This window comes from Lathyrus oleraceus, chromosome 5, assembly GCF_024323335.1.
Source record: "Lathyrus oleraceus cultivar Zhongwan6 chromosome 5, CAAS_Psat_ZW6_1.0, whole genome shotgun sequence".
Classification (NCBI taxonomy): Eukaryota; Viridiplantae; Streptophyta; class Magnoliopsida; order Fabales; family Fabaceae; genus Lathyrus; species Lathyrus oleraceus.
The window spans coordinates 326,186,232-326,208,291 of NC_066583.1; positions in this window are offsets into that span (position 1 = coordinate 326,186,232).

The window sequence follows — 22,060 nt, forward strand, 5'->3', positions numbered from 1 at the left end:
GAAAAGCCCAGAAAAAGGGCTCATCACACACGTGATAACCTGCATCATCCACGCGATGCAGCTGATACATCCTTCTCACGTGCGCAATATTGCGCGTGATTATTCCAGTAGTTGCACGCTTTTGCTCGCTTTTTCACTTGATTTTTCACTAAGTCCTATTCCTTCACACTTAGCTATTTTTTCCTCATTCTTTGGTCTTTCTTCTTCATTTTTTCTCCGCTTTAACTTGTTTTAATCTGTTTATTTTACCGAATTAATGCACTGACGGACTGTCATTAAAACCCAAACTTGTATCGTTGTTTATCCTCAAGTAACTTGCCTGCAACTGCACATTTCAATAGAAAACAAGTTACACAATAACAATTGAACATCACCATATAATGTTTTATTTACCTGACTATCGTTCTAGCTTCCAACTTCTATCCAGAAAATTTGGAAAATATCCTTAAACTTTGACGAGTACTCGACCTATCTCTCATCTCACATTGACTAACTCAACGTATAAGGTATTTTCTCAATCAACATGCAAAATCATTTATGCTTAGCTTGATCATGTTCTAATATAATTCATCAAAGAAATAAAAACACACACATTTGAGGACTTTTTAGGTTGTATCTTGGCTTATGTTCGGGTAGGATATTTTTGAGAAAGTAAGTTTAAACCTTTGGAGTTAGGTATCTAGTTCTCCTTATATCATCACACCCCTTTGTTCCTTCTTGATGGTACTAGAGATTTTTCTATTATGAGCCTTATTATGCTTGACATTCTTTAACTTTTTTTAGAAGTGTATTTTTCCACTTCTTATTTTCTCACCATTTTCTGAATTTTGGACTAATTTTCTCTAGTACCCCAACCCCAACCCCAAACTTAAAACTTTTCTCACTTCTAAAATCAACCCAAAACTTAATCTTTTTCATACAACTTAAGAACTACAATTCTACCCAACTCCAAAGAGAGGGTGGAAAGATAATATCTTTCAAGTCATACGACTAAAAATTAAGGCTAAGTCACCGAAAGAAAGGTTGAGCTCAAAGTGGTTGGCAACGAATATAACTATTACTATAGGGTGGCTAAAAAGGCTCAAAGTTATAAACAAACAACTGTTTCCGTGTGTGTTAATCAATCAAGATAAATTTTATCAGAAATAGTTCAAACCAAATAAAACAATAATACATGGATACACTCAATAAAAAAGAATAGTGAACAATGTTATTTGTTTGGCTCAAACCTTACTACTTGAGGTATATGAAGGTTAAGTACAAGTCTTTTGATTATTTTATCATCATTTTCCTTCAAGTTGTAAGTTTCTTTTTTGATGATCAAGTTCCTCTTGGTTCATTTGTCCAATGCTAAAGTGATAAAGTTGTAAATCTGAAGAAAAAAAACACAACTACAAACTTGTTCATTAAAGACAATTGACTGGATAACACAATGGGGGGGAAGAGCACTTATAGTAGCTCTTACTCTTCTCTATGTTACATTTGAAAATGAAAATAAAATCTTCTAAAAATTAAAAACAAACTACATATTTTTTCATATGTTATTATTATGGAAAAGATCATGCATATTATTTATTGTGTTGTTGAAGTCGTTATTCGCCCCCTTTAGTAATGTCTTCACAAATTTAGCAAACTAATAATTATTTCAAAAACCTCATGGAACGAAATACTTACCTGAAGTGTAGTCAACATCTCTTTAAACTTGGAAAACATTCATGCCTCATCTTCATTTATTGGTTTCTTCTTAATGATTGGATACTGTGGTTTGATGTAATTAGGTAATTCAGGATTGGGATCATTTAGGATTTTCTTCTTTTTCCTTCTCCAAGGGGAGTTTTTATCTATTAATTATTCAATGGTGAGTCCTCTTTCGGCTGGGTCACCCTTATTTTTACTCTTCTCTCTTTCAATCCTTGCTTCTTACTTTTCCCTCAAACCTTATTCCACTATTTCATTTTCACCCTTGTTGGTGATCACCTAAAAACCTATTTCTACAACTTTTCAAGACTCATTCTTTGGATTATCTACTGTATTACCTGTAAATCCTCCACATGATCCATGTAGGGTAACTATTTGTCTAAATAACTGACCAATCAGCACCTCTAAATTTTTTATGGATGCATCATGGTTCTTGCTTGTTGTTTCATGTTGCTTGTTTACCTGAGCAAATCTAGTCTGATTTGCTTGGATAAAGTTTCGCATGGTCTCTTCCATTTGAGACAGTTTCCTTTAGATAATAGCTTGTTGACTTTTATAGATCCCTTGCATTGCACATGAGTTCTGATTATTACTCCATCTGAAATTTGGATGATCTTTCCATCCGGGATTGTAGGTGTTGGAATTAGAAAATTTATCCTTTTCACATGGTCCTTCTAGAGAGCACCTCCCATTTTCATGTCCCTCGCCATAGAAATCACACCTAAGTGCTTGTACCTGACTTACGTTAGCCTTACCCAAGCTGCTTTCAGCTAGCTTTTCGTTTAATAATTCAATTTGGGCCAAAAGTGCAGTATGAGTATCAACAACTAACATACCTTTGGGTGTGCCGAATGTTTCAATTTTTACTGACCTTTCGCTCGTTGAACAATATTCATTCAAGCATATATTTTCAATCAGGTCCTTCACTTATGGTTCAGTCATTGATCTGAGTGTGCCTACCCCGAAAGCTTCTAACAATATGTGTGTCTGACTCTTAAGGCCTTTGATGAAATTATGCATTTGCTCCATATTATTCATATTATGATTTTGGCATATGCGTAATAAAACTGTGTACCTTTCCCATGAGTCATACAGTGATTCAGTTTCCTGCTGCTCGGAATTGGTTATTTCTGCTATTCGCTCAGAAAACTGAGTGGTGGTAAAAAATCTCTCTAAGAATTTGTCTTCCAGCTCTTTCCATGTCTGAATAGTTCCATTTGGAAGGCAGAGTAACCAATTTTTAGCCCTTCCAATAAGCGAAACCTAAAGAACCTTAGCTTGACTTGGTCTTCTGTGACATCAGTTGGTTTGCACATCGATGTTGTTTCGTAGAAGAGTGTAAGGTATTCCCACAAATCTGTAATTGCGCTCCCGTCGAACGAATTGTCTCTTAAACCTGAAAGTAGATAATTCTCAATATCAAAGTTATTTGGGTTTGACTTGCCTCTCTAATTGCTCTCCTGTTAGCATGTGCGGTTCTTTCAATTTCTGGTCCAAATGTGGTCAACATCGATCCTGAGTTGCGCATACACAAACATGAAATACCTCAATAGCACTATGATTAACAAGAAAATAAAACAAAAATAAAAAACTAAAACCAAAATATTGCACAAGCGTTGCCTTGTTGAAATATCAACAGTCCCCGACAATGGTGCCAAAAACTTGATGACTTCTCGGCAAGTGTACCAATAATGTCGCAGTAATAAAATATCGAATCCACAGGGACAACATTTTAACAAGATAAAAAGTGTGCAATGCATAGAAAATAGTAAATGGGCGTGAGGTTTGAAAGCAAAAATAAGATAAAGTGTTCAGACAGAATTCCGAAAGCGCACAGGTTGTGTATAGAATCCCTTATTTCTCTATTGTTGATGTTCGATGCCTTACATGAATAATCTTATCATTATAATCTTTTGTGATATAGCTCATTAATCATTACTCTGAGTTTCCTATCTCTAGTCCACTAGCGTAAGTAGGATTAGGCGATGCAACATAGCGTTAATTCACTAACCACTACTCGGGGTTTTCTATCCCAAGTCAACCACCGTAAGCATGCCAATTTCCCTAGGTCCAACACATAGACTAATGGTCAATATTCCGTATCTGCCCCAAATCAAATTAAAAGAGTATATCACATAAAAAAAACATTACGAACAAGAAGCAATTGAGTAGAATTATAGATCAAAGTAATCAGGCAAAGTCAAATCGACGTGTACCAACAATATTGAAATAGGATCATCAAACACAACCTATCCTAGAGAGATTTATCTACTCATAATTCAAAATACAATACTAAAAATAATTAAGAAGAATTGCATATGAGATTCCTTGAAGAATTGACATCCAATGACTTCAAATGCTCTCAAAATCACCTACGATGCTGTAAAACTCGTACTCCTTATGCCAAAATTTATAACCCTTGAAAAAGTGATAAAATTCCCTTTAAAAAGCCTTCAGAATGGACCAGAACGCGTCAGAAGAAAGACTCATTGCGTGCGTGATGACCTGCATCGTGCGCACGATACGACCTATACATCCATATCGCGCATGCGATACTGTGCGTGATTATTCTAGTAGTTGCACACTTTTGCTCCCATTTTCACCTAATTTTTCACTAAGTCATATTTCTTCACACTTATCCATTTCCCCCTTCTTTGGTCATTCTTCTTCATTTTTGCTCCTCTTTAACTTTTTTTTAATATGTTTCTTCGACCGAATTAATACACTGACGGACTGTCATTATTGACCCTAGGGGATTTATCCCAAATCACTTTGGTTTTAAGAGAATCTCATATAAAGTAATTCATTTAACGATCGTTGTCAATAAGGTTTTTCCTAAACCTTATTTGGCCAAACATTTCATGCATCAATATCAAGTATGGTGGTCATATGTGATTTATCTCAAATCTCAATTGGCTACCCATGACAACAAAAATAAATCACAGATGTTATTCATCGATCAAGGTCAATAAGGTTTTGCTCAAACCTTATTTAATCAAACACATTACAAAAGGTAAAATAGCATAACCTTTGACACCGATGGTAGGGTAAGAACACCTCACCGCCCTAACTAAAATATTTAATTAAAAATCGAAGTGTTATAACTCTCCCCCACTCAAAAAGATTTTCGCCCTAAAAAATTACCTAGCAAAAATAGATCCGGATAAGATGCCTTCATCTGGCATCTCCAGCTCACACATCAAACTCCCTCCAGTTGGTCCTCCCTAAACAACCTTCATTACATCAATATCTTTATCCCTTAGTTGTTTCACTTCTCGATCCTTAATCCTTATTGTTGATGCTTCATTAGTTAAATTATCCCTCACTTACACATTATCCATTTGGGTTATATGGGATGGATCAGGAACATGCTTCTGAAGCTGGGATACATGAAAAACATCATGGAAATTCGAAAGAGACGGTGGCAAGGCCACCCTATAGGTAAAAACTCCAACCCGTTGGGTAGTCTGATATGGGCCAATGAAACAATGAGTAAGCTTCTTAGACTTTAAAGCTCGTCCAACACCAGACACCGGAGTGACCCTCAGAAGTACATGGCCGCCTTCTCAGAACTCAAGAGACCTCATCCGTTTATCATGGTAACTCTTTTTCCTACTCTAAGATGCCTTCATCCTTTCTTGAATTATTTCACGTTTTCCGTAGTCTACTACACAATCTCTGGTCCAAGTATAACACTCTCTCCAAACTCATACCAACACAGAGGATCCTTACACCTCCTTCCATATAAATCTTCTAATTGTGCCATTCCAATACTAGAATGGTAGCTATTATTGTATGTAAACTCAACCACAGGCAGAAAACCGTCCCAAGCACCTCCTTGCTCTAAGATGTAAGCCCTCAACAAGTCCGTTAGAGACTGGATAGTCCTCTCAGTCTAACTATCGGTATGCGAATGATAAGCAGAACTCAACCTTATCTTAGTACCCAAAGCATCCTCTAAACTCTCTTAATACTGGGATGTGAATCTCGAGTCTCTTTTAGATATAATACTAGATGGAATACCATGAGACTTCATAATCACAACAATATAAATCTCCGCCAGCTTCTGCAATGAAAAATTGAACTTAATAGGAATGAAATGCATTGATTTAGTCACCATATCCACAATCACCCAAATCAAATCAAATACTCTAGAAGTATTTGGCAAACCAGTCACAAAATCTATCGATATAATGTCATACTTCCATTCGGGAATATCCAACGGTTGCATCAGTCCATACGGTTTATGATGCTCAATCATCGACTTTTGGCAAGTCAAGCATGAATAAACAAACTGCTTCATATCTCTCTTCATCCCTGACCATCAAATTCTCTTGAGGTCTTAGCATATTTTAGAAGCCCCAAGATGAACACTCAAACTACTTCGGTGACTCTCCTCCCAAATTGTCATCTTAATTTTCGGTACATCAAGTACACAAAATCTATTCCGGAACTTTAAGATCCATTCTCATCAACTCGGACGTCTTCATCTTGGTTGCATCTCAATATACCACAAAAGGTTTCCTCGGGTATGATAATATCAAAATTGGTTATGTTGTCAACTTCTTCTTCAGTCCTGGAAATTTTCTATGCACTGGACATCCCACACAAAAGCTTGACCCTTTCGAGTCAATTGAGTCAAAGGCAGGGCTATCTTCAAAAAACCTTCAATAAATCTTCTGTAGTAACCAGGAAACCCCATAAAACTTCTAATTTTTATAACTGACTTAGGAGCTTCCCACTGTAGCACTGCATCTACCTTAGAAGGATCAACCACTATACCACCATTGGAAACCACATGATCGAGAAAACTCACTTCTCACAACAAGAACTCATATTTGGATAACTTTGCATACAATTTCTTCTCTTTCGAAACATGAAGTATAATACGAAGATATCCTGCATGATCTTCGTCTGATTTAGAATATATCGGGATACCATCAATAAATACTACCATAAACTGATCCAAATAGGGATTGAAAATCTTATTCATCTACTCTATAAACACACTAGGGGCATTAGACACATCGAACGATATCACTGAGTACTCATAGTGACAATATCGTGTCCTAAACGTAGTCTTTGGGGTATCTTCATCCTTCACACGAATCTGATGATAGCCCAACCTCAAGTCAATCTTACTAAATAAACAAACCCCTACTAAGTTATCCATAAGTTCGTCGATTATTGGAAGATGATACTTATTCTTGATAGTAACCTTCTTCAGTTGGCGATAGTCAACACACAATCTCATATTATTGTCTTTCATTTTCACTAACAACACCGGAGCTCCTCACGATGATACACTTGGTCTAGAGAATTTCTTCTCAAGCAAGTCTTCTAACTGACTCTTTAACTCACCCAACTCTGAAGAAGACACCCTGCATGGATCCATTGACACTGGTCTAGTACTAGGTACTAAAACTATGACGAACCCAACTTCATGTTCTAGAGGCAAGTCACAAATATCTTCAAGGAAAACATTAGGAATTCAAACACCACCAATATATCACTAGCCACCACGTATTTCTCCACTCTCAAAAAATCGAACATCATAAGCACCTGATCCTTCTCCCTCAAAGATATATAAACTTTACCGACATGCATGAATCTCGAACCTGTACTCTCTTCAGGCTCGGGAAATAATACAGCCTCATCCAAAAGCTTGCACTCATTAAATCAACGGCACAGATAACCCACACTCCACTCCAGAACATCTTTAAGAATAATAAGTGTATCCTTCACTTGTATCAATCATGCTCTTGCTAACAAGCGGTAAGAAAAACAAATTAGCACCGACATTGTTTCAAACACATGTCGCATACTAGGAAACAAATAAAAATCATAAAACCTAGCCAGACAGGCCGACCTGCTCTGATACCACTATGTAACGCCCTAAACCCCAACTCTTAATATAAAGAGACATTTCACTACTTAGGAAGCTACTCAAAATAAACATGCGACTTCATGATCATTTTTCAAAATCTCGGAGTAGAAAACTCGAATAATCCTTAAAACATCAAATAATTAATTAAAGCAACCACTCATAAAAAATAAACTCTAAATGACAACTTAAAACAAAATAATGCATCATGTTCCCGATGTTACATGCAAGAGCATATAAAATTGACTAAAATAACGATAGATATAAAATAAATAAAGCTCCAAGGCCATCTTCCACTCACAAGCAACTACTCTTACTGAGTACCTGATTGTATGTACTCGAGAGGAGCAGAAACGCCATAACAACAAAAAGGGGTGAGAATAGACCTTACAAATGATAATGATAAAAAATACCAGCAAGATGGTAAATAACAACAATCACCAATATATCATTCACACAAAACATAATTTATCAAAAAGGTAGCGAAAGGTCACCATACTCAAAATTGCTCAAAACTATGGACTTAACTCTAAAATAGTCTCACTTCAAAATAGCACCAAATATTATAGGCTTATGATAAAATTATAAAACTCTCCAGTTTAAAAATACTTTACCTCTATTTCAAACATGGTTAATCGCACTTCAAGTGGAGTTATGAAACTCCAATTCTATTCGTTTCAGTTCAGCCCTATTGTAATAATTCCTGCATAAACTCTAAAACACAATGTTTGACTACAAAATAGCACGAATATTATATACTCATGATAAAATTATGAAACTCTCCAATTAGAAATTTATTTAAATGCTCTTTCTAACACAACTAACTAAACCCCAAAAGGACTTATAAAACCAAGTTGCGCGTGAAACATGATGACCAACGCATGATTGAAATCAACTACGCCTCTGGTATAAAAACCAGTGGTCTTCTATTGTTGTAATGCCCCTAGTCCTTATTTATCTACTTCAAAAGAAATATTATCGTGTTAGTTTTCCAACACAACTGACGACACCTCAAACCGACTTACGAAACTCAAGTTATGCCTAAAATAAGGCGGTTAGTCCCCTTAGTCTACCTGCGAGTTTTCTGCATTTTTCTCCCTGTTTAATAGATTCAAAACTCGCCTATTTGTGTCCCAACCTCCCCCAAATGCTCAACAAATTACATTTCTCTGGAAAAAAAATCGATTTTTTTTACGTGAAAAGTCCAATTTTTCAAAAATTTAGTTTTTGACATTTAGGAAAATTTGGGAAAACATATCGTAAAGTTTTGGAATTAGGAAAAACACATCGTGAGATTTTTGGAAAAAAATTGGAAACACAACCAGTTAACGACCAAATAGGGTCGCTCAAAATTACAAACATCTCTCAAGAACTCTAAGGTATGAACACAACATGTGTGCATAATTTAACAACCATAGCATCACAATCAACAACAAATAATATTAAATCAACAAACAATAGCACCGCAATGACTCTAGGGGATTTATCCCAAATCCACTTTGGTTTTCAGAGAAACTCAAATAAAGCAATTCATTCAACGGTCATTGCCTATAAGATTTTGCCCAAACCTTATTTAGTTAAACATTTCATGCATCATTACCAAATACGGTGACCATATGGGATTTATCCCAAATCCAAATTGGCCACCCACATCAACAAAACAAATTACATATGTTATTCATCGATCAAGGCTAATAAGATTTTATCCAAACCTTATTTGTCCAAAAACATCACATAAGGGAAAATAATATAACCGTTAACGTCGATGGAAGGGTAAGGATCTCACACCATCCTGGGTTCCTATCATCACCCATCAATAAGAAAATCCCCCTCTTACCTCAAATTGAAGCTTTCAAACTCTTGGTTATAGCTTCCTAACACCCCATCCTCCAATTCCTCAACTGTCTCTTTTCTCCCAATTCCCAATTACACGTACAATAACCTTGCCTCCCCTCAAACTTTCATGTTTATTTTACCCTAATTTTTAAAATATTTGCTTATTACACTATTGACCCAACTTACTCAATTTCTCACCAATCCACCTCTCATTCTCAAAATATTCCAATTTCTACCAAACTCCTAAAATTCTTATTTTATTATTATTTTAATTAAATAAAAATTCGATTTAAATAAATATTTAATAAAATTATTCAAATTTATAGTTTTCTCAATTTATTATTAAATAACTAAGTTATCCAAGTATTCCTAATAATTCAAATAAATCTCATTTTATTTTTCTGCTCTCAAATCCTATAACCCCGATAATCATTAAATTATCAAAATACTCTTAAGCATAAAATAATGCAAATAATTCGAATAACACACAGCTAAACACGCCAAAAATTAAATTAAATATTTAATTAAAAATTGGGGTTTTACACTCCCTCTTTGTATAATATAATTATTGAGCGACCAACCTTTGATTGACTAGGAGCCTCTTTATCTACCTTGTATATGTGCATAAAATACCTATTCCCCAATGGACGAGTGGAAGTTATCAGAGGGGACCAGAAGATTGCTAAGAAATGTTACAGATAAAGCCTCAAGTTAATGAGGGTGCACTTTTCGAGCGCAAGGGTAAAGAAGGCCGACCATGGGATAACGCCACCCGATGAAGTGGGTGAGAGTAAGGAAATCTCCCATTCGACTTCACAGCACGATAAAGCCTGAAAACAAGAAGGAAGGTTACCTTCTCCCTTGGAACAATTTATATAGCCATTCTCTTTTTGTTATTCATTTATGTAATTGTCTTCTATTTTGTTATTTGTATACTTAGTTGACATTTTTTCATAGGAGAGCATTAAAACTCTGTCGATTGTAAGGACAAGCTTTTAGTTGAGGTTCACTCTTTTCCCCCCGCGCCTTCAGAGGAGCGAGGGTTTTTAATAAGGCATCTCATCCTTATTTATTTATATCTATTTGCTATGTATAATATTAGTAGAAAATTTTGGCTCACGAGAAAACCACTCAATTGAGGAAATAACATATGTTGGTTCCCCAAGACTTTGTCGTCCAAAGAGGAAATCTTGTTGGGTCTCCAAGATGAGATCCTTGTCGCCCATAGAGGAAATTACATATGTTGGATCCCCAAGACGAGATTATTACTTCCCAAAAAGGAAATTACATTGGGTCCCCAATGTGGGATTCTTTTCCCCCATAGAGGCAATTACATATGATGGATCCCCAAGACACGATCCTTTCCGCCCAAAGAGGCAATCAAGATGGGACCCCAAGGTGGAATCCTTGTCGTCCATAGAGGTAATTACATATGCTAGGTCCCCAAGATGGGATCATTGATGTAACACCCCTAATTTATTTTAATATTATATTAGCATATATATTACTAAAATGATGCAGTGTGTTACTTATTTAGTTATTGTGATATACTAGTAAAGGACCCGTGCGTTCGCACGGGTCGGGCAAGTGCAATAATTTATTTTAAAAAAATTAAAATATAATATATTTTTTTGTTTATATATATATATATATATATATATATATATATATATATATATATATATATATATATATATATATATATATATATATATATATAACGTACACAAATTTATTGCATAAGAGTTTTTTTTAATGTAATGGATGTTAAATGATCAATAAATGGGTTCAAAAAATTTCCACAAATAACTTTTTCCAGTTTGGGACATAATAAAGTAAAACATTATTAATTTATAGTAATATAATTTGCTTAATTTTTTTGTATACTATATTAAGGAAATAATCAAAAAATATAATACAAAAATATTTTTACAATTTATTGATATATTGATATATAATAAACATTCCATTGTTAATGTTATGAATAAACATTCCATTTATCATTGAGATTTTGGACATAAGAAATAAAAATATATTTATTTAGTAATGGATGAAATTTTCCAATCTGTTACTAATTTGAGGTATAAAAGCGCAAATATTAACCTTCATAATAAATGATTATTTAACCAAAATACATAAACCATGTAAAAGAAATACCAGAACCTCATTTGTTTTAAAATATAGTAATGAATACTACCAAATGTTGAAATTAATTGCAATTGATACATTAAGGTTTAATGCAACAAAAGATATTGAAACAAAAGGTTCACAATTTTAGTTAAAATTGTGAGAAATAAGTCCAGCAACAAAAATGATGTAACTTCGTACAATTCTTTGGTCCTTAAAAAACTGGGTTTATACAAAACCTGCCCGCAACCTTTTAGGAAGTGATGATTCAAAACTTGTCCGCAACCTTAAAAAACTACAATAATAACTAATTTGATTTCAGGATATTGATTTCATTTTGGAATGATAAGATTGCAACAACAATAAAATAACGGTAATATTTTTTAGTAGTATAAATAGGTAATTTATTTTATCACATTTTTCACTCACATCTAGTCTAAATTTGACCAATTTATTTTATTTAATTTTAATTTTTTTGTGTACATATTTCATTTGAAAATGAACCTCAATCAACCTAACACATGCTCCAATTTTATGCAAAATAATGGAAGTCCTCTTTGTATCCCAAATCAACAAAACACCCCATATTTTGGAAATCCACCTCTTATTCCAAATCCACACCATAATTCAAGATTTCAAAATTCTCTTTTTATCCCAAATCCATAAAATAATTCACCCATTGGAAATTACTCATATCATACATCACCTTACCCAATGAAAAACTCTCTTTTAATGTATTTTGATATATTTGAATCAATTTTTTAATTATATTTTATATAATATATAGTGGGATTTAGTGGGGTCCATTTTCTTAGCCCACTTTAATTATTTACAATCATTTTCTTGTACAACTAAATGTATAAAGAATTGATATTCTTATTGATTTATTACAAATCATGCATAACATTAATTACCTTCCAGTCTATCGGTTTTGCATTTGCCTTGAAGTATCTCACCAAAATCTTTAAAGAAATATCCTTTAGGTGGAATATTTTGAAGTTCGATTGCCTTCATTGTGGTACCACCAAGAAACACAATTTTTTTTGAATGATCACATACCTTCCACTGAAAATCATTGTTATAGACACTGTCATTGTTTATAATGCAGGTCATATTCTCCTTAATGACCTCTTTCCATTTCAGTAAATGGTCATGACGAATAAGGACCTGAATCCGATCACCCTAACAAAATGAAAATAATCTTCTTTTTATATGTTATACAAAAAAGCATTTTGTTGTAATTACTAACTATCATACAAAAATCTATACTTAAAAAAAGAAAAGCAATTTATCAAGGAATCCATAACAATCATCTCCAAATGTTCAATACCCTTATTATTCACAACACTCCAAACATCCATTATTCGAACAGCATGACGCCAAGTTTCTTTTGAGTCATTGATGTCTTTCACAGAATCAACCTTTCTACTCATTTTCACTGAAAAAAAATTCAAAAATTAATGTAACTGCAAATTTAGATGACTATAAAATTACAAACCTAATAACCTGGAAAAAAAAGAGTATATAAATTTGATAGAGGTGTGTGGCAAAATGCTGAAAAGGATCCAACCTTTGATGTTACACATATATAACATCGTTTTGATTGTATAATTATATGTTATTAAATTATAACTTTAAATTAAAAACAACTATTTAATATAGTTGATTAATATTAATTGAGTAATTTAATATTATTGTTAATTTACCTACCAATTAATTATTATTATTGTTATTATTATTATTAATATTTACCCACCATATATGATAAGAATATTTTTAAAATTTAAATAGTATATTTGTTATTTGATTTGATTTGATTTAATTGAGATCCAAACTCTATAAATTAAAATCGGTTACTTATTATGAACAATAATATAGGGTCATTCCAATGTCAATCTATTATTAATTGAATTTTACATAGATGTAATTTTGCAATAACACGCTGGCATATTGAATCTTATACCGCTGTAAACAGTTTTATTTATGATCATGATGAAATTAGACTATATTTTTATCTTTGCACTAACATATTTTATTTCAATGAATAATTATAGTAAAAACTGTTTACAGTAAATAAAAATATAGTCTAATTTCTTCATGATCATAAATATTTAAAGAAAAATTCATTGAAATAATAAATCAATAATAAATCAAAAGTTGAAATAAATGCTAATGACACAACATATATTTAAAATTTTATTTGATATATTTTTATATAATAAATAAATTAGTAATAAGTAAATGAATAATCAAATAGAATAGAATTTTAAGATGTTATTCTATATTTTTATTTACTGTAAACAGTTTTGTCTGAGTGCTTATATGTTAAATTTTGTTTGGTTTTAGTCCTTAAAGTCACTTTTCCGTTACAAAAAAGTTGATCTGGGAAAAGTCGTTTATCTGGCAGATTTTTTGTTTTAATTATTTATTTTTAATGAAATCCACATAGAATAATAATAATTATTTAATTATTTGAGGATCAAATTTGAAAAGTAAAAAATTGATCCCATAAGGGTTTCAAACCCTATACTTACTATTTAGATAGAGGGCAAATCTCCACCAAGCAATATTTATTCTTTGTGTAACATTTAAAGTATTTAATATTTCAAATAATTTTATTTGAACTTAGTTGCTTAAATATTTTCAACTTTTAATATTTATAATATTTAATATCTCAACTATTAGTATTAAATTATTTAGTTTATTAAGTAATAAGTATACAAAATTATTAAGTTATATAATTTTTCAACAAATAATATACAAATTATTTATTTTATTAAATAATAAATTTATAAAATATTAAAGTTATTTAATTTTTCAAGTATTAATATTTAAATGATTTATTTTATTAAAAAATAATTTTATAAAATATTTCAATTATTTAATATTTCAACTATTAATATTTAAATTATTTAGTTTATTAAATAAAAAGCTTATAAAGTATTTCAATTATTTAATATTTCAACTATTAATATTTAAACTATTTAGTTTATTAAATAAAAATCTTATAAAGTATTTCAATTATTTAATATTTCAACTATTAATATTTAAATTATTTACTTTATTAATTCATAAGTTTCTAAAATATTTCAATTATTTAATACTTCAACTATTAATAATTCATTTCATTTATAAACTAATTAGTTTATAAAATATTTCAATTATTTAATATTTCAACTATTAATCAGTTTATTAAGTATTTAATCAATATTTAATGATATTATGATAAATATGTATTAAATAGTTGAATTGTTGAATAAGTTAATAATAAAATAGTATATATAATATTTATAACTGAAATATTAAATAGTATATTAATAATGTTATGAGAAATGCGTATTTCAAATATTACTATTTTACCTATCAGTTAACAATAAAATAGTTTATTAAATATTAATAATTGAAATATTAAATAGTATATTAAATATTAATAGTTGAAATATAAAATAGTTAAAATATTGTGAGGAATATGTATTTCAAATATTAAATTACTCAATTAATATTAATCAACTATATTAAATAGTTATTTTTAATTTTAAAGTTATAATTGAATAACATATAATTATACAATTAAATATTCATTTTGTCATTTAAAGAAAATCAAGTAACGATAATAGTTGGCAAAAAAACTACAATAATAATTAATTTGATTTCAGAATATTGATTTTATTTTGGAATGATAAGATTGCAACAACAATAAAATAACGGTAATATTTTTTAGTAGTATAAATAGAGTTTAGTACGAAATTACTTATAGGAACATGAAAGTAGTTGTATTATGGATTGTAATTAGGGTAATTAAGTAATTATGGTGGTAATTAACTTTTATATATTAAAAGTAGATTTGATGACTTTTAAAGTTGTAAGGTTATTTTAGTAATTTTATAATTAAGGGAATTATATATTTGGTGAGTGGAGAAATGAAATTAGGTTTTTAATTTAATTTATTAAAAATAATAAAATAGTATGTTATAATAATTATAGTAGTTAGAATAATTAAAAACAAGTTATTCTATTCGCCCATAGAGGATAATGATTATTGTGACAGATATAAATATTTAATTGTACTATTTTAGAATAGTTATTTAATTGGGATTAAAATAATATTACAAGTGTTTTACCGTTACAGGAGAATGTTTAAGTAGGAAGTGAAAGGTTTGAAAGTAGAATTGAGAAGAAATTCTGGGAGATCCATTCTGGAGAGTGAGGGTTATGAAAGCTGCAATTATCAGGTAATGGGGGAGATTATTTACTTTACAATGAGTTTAGTTAGCAGGATGACGAGGGTACCTTTGTCCTCTCATCAACTATGATTTTTTTCATTTGATATGTGATCATGTATCAAATCAATATACAAATTTGTGTGTGTTCTCCCATGGGGTTTGATCAAACCCCTTATGGGCAATTATATTTTTTTTATGCATATGTGAATAAATTTGTGAATTTGTTATTTTTGGAATAGATCCGAGCAAATGGGATTTTTTCATTTGGTCACTTTTTAATAGATCGATTATTCGATTTGTATCCAAAATGGGATAATCTCATTTGGTCCTAACCCAAATTTTGACGAGGAAACGTGCGTGGGATAGAGAATGTTGATGATTTGGATTTTAACCCTATAAATTAAAGATGGAATTATTATAATATAATTTGTAATAAGAGTTTTATAATTTCACAGATTTTGATGTATTATATCGATAATGTAAAACTCTTTCTCATAAAGTTCAGAAAACTGTATTTTTCTCAAAATGACAAATAAGTCTATTTTTTTCCCAAATGACTTATTTTCCCAGAACCGAGCATACTTAGAGTATGGAGTATATTTTTTTATTTAAAAAATAGAAATAAAAATTTAGTCCTTCAAACGTTAAATGTTTATTTATTATATAATTTTTATATCTTAAAAATTATATTATAATATCTCTAAATAACAATAATAATAATAATAATATTAAAATATTTTTTTTAAAAATAATAATTATTATAAGTTATACTTTTGCCCCCACATTAAAATATTTCTAAATCCTCCACTGGCGGCAGTGAATCGGGATGCAACGATGGATCGGGCGACGACGATGAATTGGCGGCGACGAATCAGGTGACGGCTGACGGACAGTGGCTCAGGGGAATTTTTGTAATTTTGTTGCTTTTGTCATTTTGAGTTTGGAGACCATCCAATTGATTTTTTTTAAAGTTGAAATGGTGATAAAATAGTCCTAAAATAATTAAATATACCTTTTATAAAATATTATAAAAATGTTAGTATATTTAACTCACTTTTAGAAATATAATTAATTAAATAGTTTAGGGTGTGAGAAAAGTGAATATATTGTTTAATAAACAAAATTTTAGGTGATTTAAATTTTGGTGGCCCTTATTGGATAATTTGTGGTTCATGAATGGAACCTATTTTGGCGATATCCTTTGGGATACTTTTGGTGTTTATGAGTATTATTATACACAGTTTTTGTGAATTATGATGTTTGTCCATGAAGTACATATTCGTGATTCATATTACCATGCATTAATGCATTTCGGAGTTTAGGTGGGACTTCAGTCGATTTTGGTGGCCTCAGATCCATTGGTGGGGATCGTTGGTCTTGGTGGAAAAGACCAGGAGCAAGCCTCAGATCCATTGGTGGGGATCGTTGGTCTAGGTGGGAAGGACCAGGGACTAGTGGAATAAGATCAATAACATTCCTCTGATTCCACAATATATTTTTGATACCACATGCATATAGGTGATGGAGTTGGTGGATCATAGCATTGCATTTTGTTGTGATGTGTGTTTGGGATTATATTTGATTGATATATACCATTTATGTATGATTGTTGTATTTCTTTAATATCATTTTGTTGCTAAAATTCCATCGTTATTACATGTAAATGTATTCTCACCCTTTTTCTCTTTGTTTGATGTTGTCTATACGACTTGGGTAAAACCGATCAACAGGAGGGATAGGATTGTGAGTATTGTGAGACGACATGATGCCTCTCAGCATTTTACTATACTATTTTTCCATTTAGTCGAATAAAATGCTCTGAACTGTAACACTGGGATTTCGGGCGATTGTGTTTCCTTATGTATTGGATTTTATTAATCTTATGGATTTTATTGTTGGAGATATTTTGTTCAGACCATTACATGTTTATCTTTACTTCTGTTGTGGTTTTTAATAAATACATGTTACTTATTGAGTTTTTATGATGAAGTAACATCCTAGAAAGTAGTTTCTTTTATAAATAAATTGTTTTGGGGTTTAGGGTGTTACATAATGGTATCAAAGCAAGACCTCTCCCAGTACGATGTGGTTCGGGGACGAATCAAGCAGAATTTGGTGGGCATGTAACACCCGAAGCCAGAGAGGCCAGAGAGTAGTTACATGTTACACCCGAAGGCGAGGGAGTGGTTGTCGGTGCATGAGGCATGACAATGATACACTCCTAGTAGCTTCTAGGGAAAAACCGAATTACATCGGAATTAGAGGGATCCTGAGGTTGTGCAGGTATGAGACTGCATGGTTGAAGGAAAGCTTATAAGGATTAATTGGTACTACCTATACCAACAAGATGCATATTCTTTTCGATAGCCCAACAGATAAGAACTCCACAGTTAAGCGTGCTTAACTTAGAGTAGTATTTGGATGGGTGACCTTCTAGGAAGTTTCTTGGCAAGCATGTGAGTGAGGTTAAAAACATGTTGAAAAGACATGTGTTTGTTTGTGGGGTCATTCGATAATCCTGAAAGCAGTTTGGGGTGTTACAATTGACAAGACATGTGTTTGTTTGTGGGGTCATTCGATAATCCTGAGAGCAGTTCCTTGTCGCCCATATAGGCAATCACATATGTTGAATACCTAAGACGGGATCCAAAAAGGAGATTTCAACCATCTCAGTAACTGTCACAACAATGGATGTAAAAAAATAGTAAATAACAGCAAAAACAGTTAACATAAAGATGCCCCAAAAAAGAGGTTAACAAGATTACATCCAAAAAAGATAAATGAAAAGAAATCATTCTTCATCCATTACCTCCCCGTCCAGAACCACCTTAAAAGGGTCCACGGGGCTTAATTCCAGACGGGGATAGAGGAGGGTTACCCGCCTTTTCACCTCCTCGAAATGGTGAACAGAGGACACCACAGTGTCATCCGTGAGCTGAGAGACCCACTCATTCGTGATTTCGAGAGTGCTCTGAACTTCCTCAAGCAACTTCTTAAAACCATCCGCCTTTGCTTACTTAACACGCGCATGAGCAACCACTCCCTCTGCAAGCAGATTCAGATCATCCCTCATTACCTTCATCTACTTTAACATCACCCCGCCTTAACGAGCCCGATACTCTTGTTCAGGTTAATCACCCCGGGTCATGTTCTCCCTAGGGACAACAAAGGATAACATCTTCCGCTGTTGAATTGTCTACATATTCACCAAACGCTCCCTTTTTTCATCAAAGGCACCATCATCATCTCACCTATACAAAACAAACCATTAGAATATGTCCAGCCGATATAATGGAGATAAAAAGTATTTACCCTTACCTAGATATATGTCCACCCCGTTCTTGTCTTCACGGTCTTGAGCTTTGAGGATGTTGGACTCCAGGAGGCAAAAGCACTTTAAAATCTGAATCATTTCATGGTCCAAAGGAGATAGAACACGCTAATACATTCTCGTGTGGGTTTAGGATTTGGGATCCAAGATAAGGGGCACAATGGCTCGTCTTCAACTCTCATGATAACATGAGACATGTTATTCAACCCTCTCACTCAGACAAACTTATCTTTCCAGTCCTCATAAGGATTAGTGAATGGCTTCAAAAAATTCACCCCAGAGAAAGGGTGCAACGTTACTCAACCACTTACAAGAAGGAGCTTCATTCTATAGAAGTACAAAATCACCCTGATGGAAGGAGAAACCCCCAAGTTGCAATAGATTATTTGGAAGGCCTTAAGTATACTCCAAACATTTGGAGTAACCTGGGGAGGGGCCACATTAGCGGCGATTAAAAATTCTATTTCAAAATAAGAGAAAGAAATCAAAACCCCAAAATCATGGATAATAGGGAGGTGAAGGTAGAAGTAAAGAGCATATGGATCACCAAAAGTGTCCATGTCTGCCCGCTCACCCTTAGAGCAATAATCCATGAGCACAACCCTCTCTCTTCTTATGTTGGAAAAAAGTATGCCATGATGAAACTTGTCAATCATGTCCACCGTAGAATACAAAGAGGTTATGTCTCGCACATGGATGGACGCAGTTTTCCTCACCATAGTCGATGAAAGCAGAGGTTCAAGAAAATAAAGCTAGATACAAAAAGTTTTTTGGAAAAAAGGAAGAAGAAGTGAAGCAATGCTTTTTAAAATATATAGAAAGTCCAAACAAGTGGGCTCACATGTTCACCCAATAGGTTGGCTCCAGAAGCAGGAAAGCCTACAAGCTTGGATGCCACGTGTGAATACAGGAAGCTGATTTTCCTTCCCGAGAAATACCATAATGAGGTTCATTAAATTCTACCCAAGCCTCTTCCCGTAAAACACCCAATCTGGATAAAATGACTGACATTTGGATGTCTCGGCACGTCATTATAAAATATACAAGTTTCCCCAAGTCTGTTAAATGCCCATGCCACACGGGCTCCCACAAGTTCGTACGCCTTTAGGTGAGGGACTCACATATTTTTTCACTAGCCCTTCACGGATGGACTCGCCTATGTGGGGAGCGTCACCCAGCAAAATCATTCTCAATCAAGGGAAGCATCGATAGGGAGAGGGGTGCATTCCGAAAGGAAAATGGTTTTAAAGACTTTTTCCTTTAAAGAAAAGTCTTCATGCTTGAGGGACTGTGTAGTGTTATATTTGGTAATCCCTAGACTGGGGAACCCTCGCCCAACAATTGGGCCGCCTAGACAGAATCCAAGGGAATCTCCCAATAGGTCCCACCAATAGGAGTCAAGCAAGAGAAAGTTTCCACTTACTATGATAAGATAGGCGATCAATAACCTCTCATAGTAAGAGGGGAGCAGTTACGACCACATCCAGAAGGTAAAAACCCTAAGCAGTAGGAACTCATATAAATATTGTATCCCTCAAGAGGATATATGGACTCTCAAGTCACACACATTCCCCGCTACCTAATGAGAACTACGCTCCCAGTAGTCGTAACACACCATCAACCAAATCGTTCACTTATAACCCAGTTGTACCAAGCACCACTAGGGCCTCCCATCTCACATGAGATGGTCCCTTAAACAGCCTCAAAAACCACGACACATGGCTTCTCTCCATTGTGAGAAATCCCTCACTACCCAAATTATAATATGCATACTAATGACATTGAGTCTCCCTGCCCTCGTAGGGGGAACACACTTTTTTGACTAGTACAAGTATCCTTAACTCGTCTCAAAGTACCAATTTGATTTTTATCTTTAATTGTTACAATCTCACTAATCTCTAACGAATATAGAATTTCATATAATTATTCACTTTCTCAAAGAAATTATGAATTGGTTTAACTTCTCTTGATTCCGTAACCGAGACAAGTTGCAATCGATGAGCAAAATACTTAACATAATATGCATAAAAATAGTCCTTCAAAATTGCGTTTGTAAATTGTTCAATTCTCCCCTCGTATTTATAACACCATCATATCCTTGACCACGAATATTAGAGGATTCAAATTTATCCAAAGAAAGTATATCACAATTTTTTTGCTTAAGAGTTAAAGATGTAATGTAACTAACACGTGCAAGGCCAAAAAAGTCTCTCTTGTATAAAACCATATTTATCAACAAATCTCAAAACAAGAGACATTTTGTATTTTTTAGATTCATCACGAGTTTCATCTACAATTGTACAAAATTTGGAATCACCAATTTTTTCATGGATATGATTTTTCATCCAACTTGAAAGAATGTGCAAGATCTCTGTTTGAATTTGATGTGAAGTATACTTGTTATTAGATGGAGCATTTTCCAACACAACTTTTGAAACTTCATCATTGTTGTCATACCCTAATTTTTAACCCTAAGATCCCATATATCATTTGCATCATTGAACACAAACAAGGTCACATCTTGGTCTTTCCCCTTTTCCTTCTTTGGTTTTGCTTCTTGCATGGATCACCAAACACCTCTTTGTTGTTTTGCTTTACCTTTGTGTTTACATGATTGATTGCTTATATAACCACTAATCAAAATATCAAAAATATATCTTGTTTACCTTAAGTTTATTGTGCAAGGTAAGGGCTTTTTAACCAAGGGCATCTCAAAGTTGTGTGGCTTACTTTTCAAAGAAAGTCAAAGGTTCATGTGTTTATTTCCATGCCTTCTTTAACAAGTAACTTCAAGCTTTGAGCAATTTAATCAAGAGACAATCAAGGACACCTTATTTTGAGTTTATATGATCACCCACGTGCTTTGAAATACAAGAAAAGACCAAGTACACAGACCTGTTCCAAGAGGTTTGACCAAAAAGTCAATATTTTGAAATCAAAGTTCCAAGGATCACAATTCCT